The sequence below is a fragment of the Bos grunniens genome, chromosome 29 (genome assembly GCF_055505025.1).
Source record: "Bos grunniens cultivar Pamir isolate PY7600 chromosome 29, Bosgru_T2T1.0, whole genome shotgun sequence".
In the NCBI taxonomy this organism is placed as follows: Eukaryota; Metazoa; Chordata; class Mammalia; order Artiodactyla; family Bovidae; genus Bos; species Bos grunniens.
Window position 1 is genome coordinate 47,123,608 of NC_141193.1, and position 13,256 is coordinate 47,136,863.

A 13,256-nucleotide genomic window follows, 5' to 3' on the forward strand; every position below is an offset into this window, starting at 1 on the left:
ACATTCAGAAAACGAAGATCATGACATCTGGTCCCATCACTTCATGGGAAATAGATGGGGAAACAGTGTCAGACTTTATTTTGGGGGACTCCAAAATCACTGCAGATGGTGACTGTAGCCATGAAATTCAAAGACGCTTACTCCTTGGAAGGAAAGTTATGACCAAGCTAGATAGCATATTCAAAAGCAGAAACATTACTTTGCCAACAAAGGTCCATCTAGTCAAGTCTATGGTTTTTCCTGTGGTCATGTATGGATGTGAGAGTTGGACTGTGAAGAAGGCCGAGTGCCAAAGAATTGATGCTTTTGAACTGTGGTGTTGGAGAAGACTCTTGAGAGTCCCTTGGACTGCAAGGAGATCCAACCAGTCCATTCTGAAGGAGATCAGCCCTGGGACTGATGCTAAAGCTGAAACTCCAGTACTTTGGCCACCTCATGCGAAGAGTTAACTCATTGGAAAAGACTCTGATGCTGGGAGGGATTGGGGCAGGAGGAGAAGCGGACGACAGAGGATGAGATGGCTGGATGGCAATACTGATCGATGGACGTGAGTCTGAGTGAACTCCGGGAGTTGGTGATGGAGAGGGAGGCCTGGCAAGCTGTGATTCATGGGGTTGTAAGGAGTCGGACACAACTGAGTGACTGAACTGAACTGAACTGATACTGTATTGGTGTTTTTCTTTATGGCTTACTTCACCCTGTATAATAGATCCTGTTTCATCCACCTCATTAGAACTGATTCAAGTGTATTCTTTTAAATGGCTGAGTAGTATTCCATTGTGTATATGTATCACAGCTTTCTTATCCATTCATCTACTGATGGACATCTAGGTTGCTTCCATGTCCTGGCTATTATAAATAGTGCTGCGATGAACATTGGGGTACACATGTCTCTTTCAATTCTGATTTCCTCAGTGTGTATCTCCAGTAGTGGGATTGCTGGGTCATAAGGCAGTTCTATTTCCAGATTTTTAAGGAATCACCACACTGTTCTCCATAGTGGCTGTACTAGTTTGCATTCCCACCAACAGAAATAGTTGTAACTTCCAATTTTCTGCTAGACTTAATATATACTTTTAGCATTTTAGAGTACTTATTAACTGAAAAAGGATTCTATTCCATCATTCCTTTCAAAAGATCTAGAAGTAAATGGTAAAACACTTTCAGTTTGAAAGTCAGGTTTTAGAAAACTCATTTTGAGTTATTTTTTCCTTTCCCAAGATAGATATATCCCACAGACTTTTGGCTGGAACAAAACAGAAATGGAAGCCTACATTTTCATGTTCTGACATAAGGTTAAGCTCTGAATACAATGTTGGTCCTAGAGCCTCAGTTAAGATTATAGCCATTGCTCAAAATGAAGAGTCTGCATTGAATTATTGCATATTTACTCAAATAAAATAATATACACATACATATATAGTTTATTTGTTTTATTTTTGCCAAAATATATTCTCAAGCTGGCAATGAGGGGTGAAAGAAATTTGAAATATACTATGCTTAACCAATATGATTAAACCATGCTTAAACCAATAAACCACTTGCCATATGACAACGGGCAGCCAGCATGTTTGGGTGATTTCAGAGGATGCTTTGTTATCATTCACTGGTGCTTATTTAGCACATGGAGATCATGTACTTTTATCTCTCAATGAGACAGTTGTTAAGTGTTCTAGAGAAATGGGAGTTGGGGCAACTCCATTATTGGGTCAATCTAAAGCACTATGGGCTAACATAGAAATAAGGCTCAAATTTGAAATTTATTATAAATTTCACTCAGATCTAAATTCTGGTTCTTCCTGATAAAACTGTGATTTTAGACAAATAGTTTACTTGAACCTCTGTTTTTTTAATTTATAAAATGATGATGATAGTCTTCCCTCCAAGCATGACTACAAGAATTAAATAAATGAGTTAAAGTATGTAGTTTCATTGAGTTAGACAAGGCTGTGGTCCATATGATCAGATTGGGTAGTTCTGTGTGATTGTGGTTTTCTGTCTGTCTGCTCTCGGATGGAGAAGGATAAAAGGCTTATGGGAGTTTCCTGATGGGAGACAGGGGCTGAGAGGGAAACTCGGTTCTGATGGGCAGGGCCATGCTCAGTTCAGTTCAGTTCAGTTCAGTCAATCAGTCGTGTCTGACTTTTTGTGACCCCATGGACTGCAGTACACCAGGCCTCCCTATCCATCACCAATTTCCACAGTTTACTCAAACTCATGTCCATTGAGTCGGTGATGCCATCCAACCATCTCAGCCTTTGTCTTCCCCTTCTCCTCCTGCCCTCAATCTTTCCCAGCATCAGGGTCTTTTCAAATAAGTCAGTTCTTTGCATCAGGTGACCAAAGTATGGAAGTTTAAGCTTCAGCATCAGTTCTTCCAATGAATATTCAGGACTGATTTACTTTAGGATGGACTGGTTGGATCTCCTTGCTGGCCAAGGGACTCTCAAGAGTCTTCTCCAGCACCACAGTTCAAAAGCATCAATTCTTTGGTGATCAGCTTTCTTTATAGTCCAACTCTCACATCCATACATGACTACTGGAAAAACCATAGCCTTGACTAGATGGACCTTTGTTGGCAAAGTAATGTCTCTGCTTTTTAATATGCCGTCTAGGTTGGTGAAAACTTTCCTTCCAAGGAGTAAGAGTCTTTTTATTTCATGGCTGCAGTCATCATCTGCAGGGATTTTGGAGCACAAAAAAATAAAGTCTGTCACTGTTTCTCCATCTATTTGTGATGAAGTGATGGGACCAGATGCCATGATCTTTGTTTTCTGAATGTTGAGCTTTAAGCCAACTTTTTCACTCTCCTCTTTCACTTTCATCAACAGGTTCTTTAGTACTTCTTCACTTTCTGCCATAAAGGTGGTGTCATCTGCGTATCTGAGGTTATTGATATTTCTCCCGGCAATCTTGATTCCAGCCTGTGCTTCTTCCAGCCCAACGTTTCTCATGATGTACTCTGCATATAAGTTAAATAAGCAGGGTGACAATATACATCCTTGAAGTACTCCTTTTTCTATTTGGAACCATTCTGTTGTTCCATGTCCAGTTCTAACTGTTGCTTCCTGACCTGCATACAGGCTTCTCAAGAGGCAGGTCAGGTGGTGTGGTATTCCCATACTTTCAGAATTTTCCACAGTTTATTGTGATCCACAAAGTCAAAGGCTTTGGCATAGTCAATAAAGCAGAAACAGATGTTTTTCTGGAACTCTCTTGCTTTTTTGATGATCCAGCAAATGTTGCTTGATCCATGCTCAGTAAATCTTCAATCCAATTTTCTGTTGATGGTGGAGATGTGTTCCCTCCTTGTTATTTAACTGGGGCAAACTAGGCTTCCCTGGTGGCTCAGATGGTAAAGCATCTGTCTGCAATGCAGGATACCTGGGTTCAATCCCTGGATTGGGAAGATCCCCTGGAGAAGGAAATGGCATCCCACTCCAGTATACTTGCCTGGAAAATCCCATGGATGGAAGAGCCTGGTAGGCTACAGTCCACAGGGTCTCAAAGAGTCCGACACGACTGAGCGACTTCACTTTCACTTTCAAACTATGGTGGAGGTAATGAAAATAATGGTGACCTCCCTCAAAAGATCCCATATATGCACTGCTACACTCACTGCCCCCAACCCTGCAGCAGGCCACCTCCAACTGTTGCCTCCACTGGAGACTCACAGAGATTCCTGGGCAAGTCTGGGTCAGTCTCTTGTGGAGTCACTCCTCCTTTCTCCTGGGTCCTGGCGCACAAGGTTCTATTTGTGCCCTCCAAGAGTCTGTTTCCCCAGTCCAGTGTAAGTTCTGACAGCTCTATCATAGGGTTAATGGCGACCTCCTCCTGAGGGCTTATGCCATACCCGGGTCTGCTGCACCCAGAGCCCCTGCCCTTGCAGCAGTCCACTGCTGACATGTACCTCCACAGAAGATGCTCAAATACAGTTCTGTCTCAGTCTCTCTGGGGCCCCTGGGTCCTGGTGTGCACAAGGTTTGTTTGAGCCCTCTGAGTGTCTCTGGGGGGGGGGGAGGAGATTTGATTCTAAATGTGAATTAGCCCCTCCTACCACCTTGTTGGGGTTTCTCTGACCTTGGACTTGGGGCATCTCCTCACAGCCACTCCAGCGCCACGCAGCCAGGGCTCCATGAATCAAGGCAAATTGGAAGTGGTCAAACAGGAGATATCAAGAGTGACATCAACATTTTAGGAATCAGTGAACTAAAATGGACTGGAATGGGTGAATTTAACTCAGATGACCATTATATCTACTACTGTGGGCAAGAATACCTTAGAAGAAATGGGATAGCCATCATAATTAACAAAAGATTCAAAATGCAGTACTTCAATGCAATCTCAAAAACGACAGAATGATCTCTGTTCGTTTCCAATGCAAACCATTCAATATTACAGTAATCCTGTCTATGCCCTGAACAGTAATGCTGAAGAAGGTGAGGTTGAATGGTTCTATGAAGACCTACAAGACCTTCTAGAACTAATACCCAAAACGTCCTTTTCATTACAGGGGACTAGAATGCAAAAGTAGGAGATCGAGAAATACCTGGAGTAGCAGGCATATTTGGCCTTGGAGTACAGAATGAAGCAGGGCAGAGGATAATAGAGATTTGCCAAGAGAACGCACTGGTCATAGCAAACACCCTCTTCCTACAACACAAGAGATGACTCTACACATGGACATCACCTGATGATCAATACCAAAATAAGATAGATTATATTCTTTGCAGCCAAAAATGGAGAAGCTCTATACAGTCAGCACAAACAAGACTGGGAGCTGATTGTGGCTCAGATCATGAACTCCTTATTGCCAAATTCAGACATAAATTGAAGAAAGTAAGGAAAACCACTAGACCATTCAGATATGACCTAAATCAAATCCCTTACAATTATACAGTGGAAGGGAGAAATAGATTCAAGGGGTTAGATCTGATAGAGTGCCTGAAGAACAATGGACAGAGGTTCATTACATTAGCCAGGAGGCAGTGATCAAGACCATCTCCAAGAAAAAGAAGTGCAAAAGGGAAAATAGTTGTCTGGGGAAGCCTTACAAATAGCTATGAAAAGAAGAGAAGGAAAAAGCAAAGGAGAAAAGGAAAGATATACCCATTTGAATACAGAGTTCCAAAGAATAGCAAGAGAGATAAGAAAGCCTTCCTCAGTGATCAGTGCAAAGAAATAGAGGAAAACAATAGAATAGAAAGACTAGAGATATCTTCAAGAAAATCAGAGATACCAAGGGAATATTTCATGCAAAGATGGGCTCAATAAAGGACAGATATGCTATGGACTTAACAGAAGCAGAGGATATTAAGAAGAGGTGGCAGCAATACAGGAAGAACTACAGAAAAAAACGTCTTCATGACCCAGATAATCACGATGGTGTGATCACTTACCTAGAGCCAGACATCCTGGAATGTGAAGTCAAGTGGGCCTTAGGAAGCATCACTATGATTAAAGGTAGTGGAGGTGATGGCATTCCAGTTGAGCTATTTCAAATCCTGAAAGATGATGCTGTGAGAGTGCTGCATTCAATATGCCAGCAAATTTGGAAAACTCAGCAGTGACCACAGGACTGGAAAAGGTCAGTTTTCATTCCAATCCCATAGAAAGGCAATGCCAAAAATGCTCAAACTACCACACAATTGCACTCATTTCACATACTAATAAAGTAAGGTGCAAAATCTCCAAGCTAGGTTTCAGCTGTACGTGAACCGTGAACTTCCAGATGTTCAAGCTGATTTTAGAAAAGGCAGAGGAACCAGAGATCAAATTGCCAACATCTGCTGGATCATTGAAAAGGCAAGAGAGTCTCAGCAAAACATCTATTTCTGCTTTAGTGACCATGAAAAGTCTTTGACTGTGTGGATCACCACAAACTGTGGAAAACTCTGAAAGAGATGGGAATACCACACCACCTGACCTGCCTCCTGAGAAACCTGTATGCCGGTCAGGAAACAACAGCTGGAACTGGACATGGAACAGCAGACTGGTTCCAAATAGGAAAAGGAGTATGTCAAAGCTGTATATTGTCACCCTGCTTATTTAACTTACATGCAGAGTACATCATGAGAAACGCTGGGCTGGAAGAAGCACAGGCTGGAATCAAGATTGCCAGGAGAAATATCAATAACCTCAGATATGCAGATGACACCACCCTATGGCAGAAAGTTAAGAAGAACTAAAGAACCTCTTGATGAAAGTGAAAGAGGAGAGTGGAAAAGTTGGCTTAAAGCTTAACATTCAGAAAACTAAGATCATGGGATTTGGTCCCATCATTTCATGACAAATAAATGGGGAAACAGTACACAGTGGCAGCCTTTATTTTTTTGTGCTCCAAAATCACTGCAGATGGTGATTGCAGCCATGAAATTAAAAGATGCTTGCTCCTTGGAAGAAAAGTTATGACCAAACTAGATAGCATATGAAAAAACAGAGACATTACTTTGCCAACAAAGATCCATCTAGTCAAGGCTATGTTTTTTCCAGTAGTCAGTATGGATGTGAGAGTTGGACTATAAAGAAAGCTGATCACCAAAGAATTGATGCTTTTGAACTGTGGTGCTGGAGAAGACTCTTGAGAGTCCCTTGGCCAGCAAGGAGATCCAACCAGTCCATCCTAAAGGAAATCAGTCCTAAATATTTATTGGAGGGACTGATGTTGAAGCTGAAAACTCCAATACTTTGGCCACCTGATGAGAAGAACTAACTCATTTGAAAAGACCCTGATGCTGGGTAAGATTGAAGGTGGGAGGAGAAGGGGATGACTAGGATGAGATGGTTGGATGGCATCAGCGACTCAACGGACTTGAGTCTGAGTAAACTCTGGGAGTTGTTGATGGACAGGGAGGCCTGGCATGCTGCTGTCCATGGTATCGCGAAGAGTCAGACAGGATTGAGCGACTGAACTGAACTGAAAGTATGTAAGATTCTAAGTTGAGAATCAGGAACATGGAAACATTTAATAAAACTTACTTTTGTCAGTTATTTTTCAAAGTAGTTTGGCTCAAATAACAGTTACTCTGTGAAACTTTGCTTTCTTATTTTTCTTTACTCAGAATTAAAACTTTTTTCCTCTGGCAACTTTAGGATACACTTTTTATGCCACTGTGCTAGCTAATCATAGTTTGTATTTTGTCTATTCTGTCTTAGCTTGTGATTGATTCTGTAGATGTCTATTTTGTCTAGAATTCAGGGTCTTAACGTCATGTCATATCTGTCTTTTTATCTCACACTGGGTCTATCCTGTGCCTTATACAGATTTAGGTTTTTGATGAATGTTGAATGTATGGCATTGAACTCATCATAACCTGATGGATTTAACAGCCTTTATTATTTGGTTTATTTTTCAAATTTGATATAGAATTTCTATGTAATCAATGCCTTTCCTAAGGGCTTCCCCCATGGCTCAGTGGTAAAGAATCTGCCTGCAATGCAGGAGCTGCAGGAAATGTGGGTTTGATCTCACAGTCAGGAAGATCTCCTAGAGGAAGGCATAGCAATCCACTCCATATTCTTGCCTGGAGAATTCCATGGATAGATGATTCTGGTGGGCTACAGTCCATGTGTTGCAAAGAGTCAGACACTACTGAAGTGACTTAGCACACACAAGGAAGCTATGTGTTCTGTTGATGATTGATTTACTATTTATTTAAAATGTGATGATTTGGGGGGAAAGTAAGAATTTCTGAAAACAAGTGTCTATTTGAAGATAAACATATTTGACCTTAACATAAAAATAAACAAACTGAAGCAGAGGTATGAGTGTACAAAGGGAAAACTCAGAATTGAAGCTAATTAAGCATTTTCTCTTGTAGTCATAAATACAAATGAGTGAGCCTGGCTTGGCTCTTAAAATGCTGATGTTGACCATTAATCCTTTCTAGGCTTGCATGAGTCTAATATTTGGTACTGCTGTCAAGCGATGCTATGTTCAGCAAAATGGTAGAAGGATATTTTTCCCAATGGGGGAGAACAGAGTGGGCTAATTCATTTATCTTTTCACTCAGTCAAGAAAATTTATTTTTTCACTAAGTGCCAAGTATACAAAGGGATAAAAAAATGAATGAAACATAGCACTTATTCTCAAAGTCTAAAGGGAAGAGACAGGAATAAACAAGTAATTATAATCTACTGTGTGTGATAGGATAGAGTTCCATATAGAGTGAACAACCAGGAGTGGCTTCTAACTCAGATATTTAGGATTTATCTATGTTTAAGAAGCATTAGACTTAAGGACAAGTGTGTAGATGATTCACTGACAAACAATTCTGGAAGCATAGCAAGTATTTTTTCCATTGTGATAAGAAAATACAGAGTATTAAAATTAAAATGATGAAATTACTTCAAAACAATTCTAGTTAAGCTAGGATATAGTTTTGTCTGCAGTGATTTTTAAATCTAAGAATTTTTATACCTTATGCGTCTTTTATATTAATTAGTTATTACATGTTTGCAATTTAAACAGTACTTTTATTTATTTATTTTTTTGGCTTTTTCTTTCTTTTTTTTTAAATTTTTAAATTATTATTATTATTATTATTATTTTTTACTTTACAATATTGTATTGATTTTGCATACATCAACATGCATCCACCACGGGTGTACATGTGTTCCCCATCCTGAACCCTGCTCCCACCTCACTCCCCATACCATCCCTCTGGGTCATCCCAGTGCACCAGCCCCAAGCTTCCTGTATCCTGCGATTGAACCTGGACTGGCGATTCATTTCTTATATGATATTATACATGTTTTAATGCCATTCTCCCAAATCATCCCCCCCTTCCCTCTCTCACAGAGTCCAAAAGACTGTTCTATACATCTGTGTCTCTTTGGCTGTCTCACATACAGGGTTGTTGTTACCATCTTTCTAAATTCCATATATATGTGTTAAGAAACAGTACTTTTAAAATTTCAGATCAGTTCATCAACTAGCGAATGGATGAACAAGTTTTGGTATATCCACATGATGGAATACTAATAAGTCATATAAAATGATGAAATACAAATGCACACAATATCATGGATGGAGCCTGAAGGCAGTACTCTAACTAAAAGGAGCCAGACACAAAAGTCCACATATTTTAAGATACGTTGTATGAGTTTCCTAGGACTAGTGTAACGAAGTACCACAAACTGGGTGACTTGAAACAAAATGTTTTGTTTCACAGTTTTGGAATCTAAAAGTATGAGATCAAAGTACTGAGAAGACCACGATGTTCTATCTGAAATCAGTAAGGATGATTCCTGTACATCTTGCAACTTCTGTTGATTTTTTGGTAATGCTCGGCAATCCCCGACTCATAGCTGCAGCCCCTCAATCTCGGCCTCTGTGATATTACATGGCCTCCTCGCCTGTGTATGTCTCTTTTTTATAAGGATAGCAGTCATATTGGGGTAAGAGTTCAGTCTACTATTGCTGTTGTGCTCAGTTGTGTCTGACTCTTTGCAGCCCTATAGACTGTCACCTGCCAGGCCCCTCTGTCCATGGAATTTTCCAGGCAAGAGTACTGGAGTGGGTTGCCATTTCCTATACCAGGGTATCTTCCTATCTGTACCAAGGGATCAAGCCCATGTCTCTTGCATCTCTTGCCTTGGCAGGCGGACTCTTTACCACTAGTGCCATCTGGGAAGCATTGGTCTACTACAGTATGACCTCATCCTAATTATATTACTATTAGCAACAAACTTATTTTCAAAGAATATTTTGAGATACTAGGGGTTAGGACCTCAACATATATTTTAGGGAAAAACAATTCAACGCATAGCACCCATTTATATGAATTATACAGAAAAGCAAATTCATAGAGGCTAAAAACAGATTAGTGGTTGCCAGTTGCTTCAGGGAGGAGGGAATGGAAGTGACGGTTTAGTAGATAAGGAGTTCTCTTCTCCATATAACAGTGTAACTGCGTTGGAGCTATAGTTGCAATAGTTCACACCATTGTGGGTGTACTAAACGCCATTGAACAGTATACTATAAGATGGTAAAAATGGTAAATTCTATGCTGTGCGCAAAGAGTCAATAATGAGTGAATGAATCAATGCTAGGTCAATTGATTCTAGTTTCTTTGGATCACACTTTACACATATTTGCCCACCATTTTTATTGCTCTATTTTGCCATTTCCTGCCCTATTGCCTACGTACCACAAACCCTAGGGTCCGTTTATTGTCTCTTTACTGTAGTTCTCTTACTTTACTGAAGTGCCTTGCGCTCTGTACATTTCTTTTCCTCATTTAAACCAAATTACTCTAAATACTTTATTTAAATTTCTATTCTCAAGTTTTGTTAGAAACTAACTCTCTTTGTGTGCTAATGACTGAAAAGAACAGTGTGATTTTTCCTACTCCTATCAGGAATTCTCCTCTATCCTTCTCCTGCTGTGGTAGAATTTAATATCCACACATAAAAAATGGTCAAAGGTAAGAATTTCCTTTCCCTGATATAAAAGTACAGAATCATTTCTCTACACATCAGCTTTAAGGTCTCCCCAGTGTTAAGCAAAGTTCATGTTATTTTGCTCCGGGAACTCACACTGGTGGGGACCAGTCCCTGCTGGACCATGAATTTTGGCAGCATGCAGCTGGGGAGTATATTAGGAAGGCAACAAGCAAAAGAGTTTGTTTCCAAGTGGTGTGAAAAATAACTTTAATGAAATAACATATGCAATAGGAGTGTTAAAAACCTCCTTGCTTCCTAGGATAGCTTCTACTCTACTCCTTGAGTCAATAAATTTTACTTTCTTTACTTCTAAATTTTTAGCTGAATAAGAAAATAAAGGCCACTGTACATTAGTACATTAGTAGTACTAATAATGATAAATAAAAATAGTTAACGTTATTTCCCCTCAGTCTGGTATTTCTATATGGAGGAATTTGGACTAGAATTACACTCCAGCAAATCACTGAGTGAAATTCACTGGTCCATGTTCCTGAGTTATCTGATTAAACTGTGGCAGTCACTGGGGACTCATTGTCTTTATTCCTTTCCTACCTGCCCCAGACCAGTATAAGACAGGATTTGAGGGTAAGATCTGCTCTCTACACTCAAACATTCCTTGAAGTTACTTCCACAGTATACTCTTATAGAAGACCCTGGGAGAATGCTGCTGCTGCTGCAGCTGCTAAGTCACTTCAGTCATGTCCGACTCTGTTTGACCTCATAGAGGCAGCCCACCAGGTTCCCCGTCCCTGGGATTCTCCAGGCAAGAACACTGGAGTGGGTTGCCATTTCCTTCTCCAGTGCATGAAAGTGAAAAGTGAAAGGGAAGTTGCTCAGTCATGTCCGACCCTCAGTGACCCGATGGACTGCAGCCTTCCAGGCTCCTCCATCCATGGGATTTTCCAGGTAGCAGTACTGGAGTGGGATGCCATTGCCTTCTCCAGGGAGCATGCTAGCAAGCCCTTTTGCCTTTAGATCAAAGCTACATCACGTTTTAGCTCACTAGAAATAAAGCCAACACTTCCCACCCACCCCCAACTTATTGTTTGTAACTGGTTCCAAATTAAGAAGATACAAAAGGGAATAGAGATATGCATTGACATTCTAATATTCCAGATAACATTTATGGCACATTTGTCACGTGTAAGTCATTGTATTAAGCTCTTTATCTGATTAATCCTCTCAACAACCTTATGCTTACATACTAGAGGCAAAGGAAAGAATTTCTTCTTCTTTTTAAAATAATTCCCCTTCAGCCTTCATTTTTTATTTCTTTAGCTCCTTTCTCTATCAAGAATATTAATTAATATGACCTTACTTTGTTTGGAGAAACTTATCACATCAATCTGAATTCTATTTCCCGAGAATGGAAAAGTTTAGGAAAGCAAGTTACTCAGGGCATCCAAAAGCAAAGTTTAGACATCCTAGAAATACTTAGATGGTCACCAAGAATTATAATTCGCACTTAGCACTCTGTTAACTTTCCTGGGAAAAGACTAATGCTCACTGGAAATGGAATCTTTTGCCAGTCTTAATTATTCAACAGGATTATTTGTCAAGCCACAGATATTTCAAAAACCTCTCTTTCAGTGAGCTGACTAGTGTTTATTTGACCTGATATCCTATCGAGTGCCTGCTACAGCATTATTGCTGAATAAGTAATAACACAAATCTGTATTCTTATACACCAGAGAAACTTTAGAATTGTCTGATTAAAGATTTTTTAAACGACTTTAGATAAAAATCAGGCATAAAAACATATTCATCAATACATAAATATCCAAACTCTTAAAACATATGGTTCGGAAAGGAAGCATCATAGAAAGTCCAAGTAAAGTGTCAATATCTTGTACCATATGTCATGCTGATGTTAAGAACATAGAGACGTGAAAATTAACATCTCTCTTGCAGGGAAATAAAGGAACAACTGTGAGGGGCAAAATCAGGAGAGATGCATCTGATAATGAACCAAGGAAAACCGCAGCCAAAAATCTGAGGAGTGGGGGAAGCTAGTCCATCAATAATCATTTTACCTTCAAAAAGCTCCCGCTTTGCTCATCCCTCATGCAATTCACACTCAACTCCTCAGGAACCCAGCAGCAGCATTTGGCTCAAGATGAATACATCTGCATAGATTTCCCTGTGGGTGACTTTATTAATTTTTCTGCTTTGTCTTCCTCATAGTGAGCACTGACAAGTCACAACACCACTGTGGCTTTGGCAAGCATGCAAATCTTAACTGGAGTTTCCTGAAAAAAAACAAACAGTGGCAATACCTTGAGAATCGGTTCAGAACACAGCAGAAAAGAGACAAAGGGCTTGGTGCTCTAACTCAGGAGTTACCAGGCAGCCCTATAAGCATATATGCTCATTGTATAATTGCAACATGTGAAGTCAGCTGTGTTTAAATGAATAACATATGCTACCAGGGAACTCAGAGTCTCAAGAAGGAAGGTGATTCCTGCCAGCTGCACAGCATTAATGCTTGCTCTCTGGAATGGAACCAATGTGCCCTTTTGCTTTTGCATCAAGAAGCAAAGAGCAGAGCAGTTGTTTCCAGCAGCCAGGACTGGCATTTTAGTGTTCTTGGCTCCAGGTCTTGGGATAGCCTGCCTGGAAGCCCCCTAATCAGTTAGTAATTGCCAGGGTCTCCCCACATGCTTGTGTTATAGAGCCAAATAGGGAAGCTAAGCAAGTTGTCTCTGGTCAGAAGGAAAGGGAACATTTCTAAGCTGTTTCTTTCCTTTTTTTAAATAGAGGAGTCAAGCAGCTCTGAACACTAGAGGGAGTTCTGATTATGCTCAGAGTCT

At 40.2% G+C, this 13,256-nt stretch overlaps 1 long non-coding RNA gene across 2 annotated transcripts in view; it reads right to left on the reverse strand.

Moving 5' to 3' along the window:
• LOC147342625 (uncharacterized) overlaps window positions 1-12,819 on the reverse strand; it is an 89,883-nt gene extending 77,064 nt beyond the window's left edge. For both annotated transcript variants that reach the window (XR_015158052.1, XR_015158051.1), the window contains exon 1: window positions 12,480-12,819. This is a non-coding gene — a long non-coding RNA (uncharacterized LOC147342625). The remainder of the gene's footprint in view (window positions 1-12,479) is intronic.
• Between the last annotated feature and the right edge of the window lie 437 nt (window positions 12,820-13,256).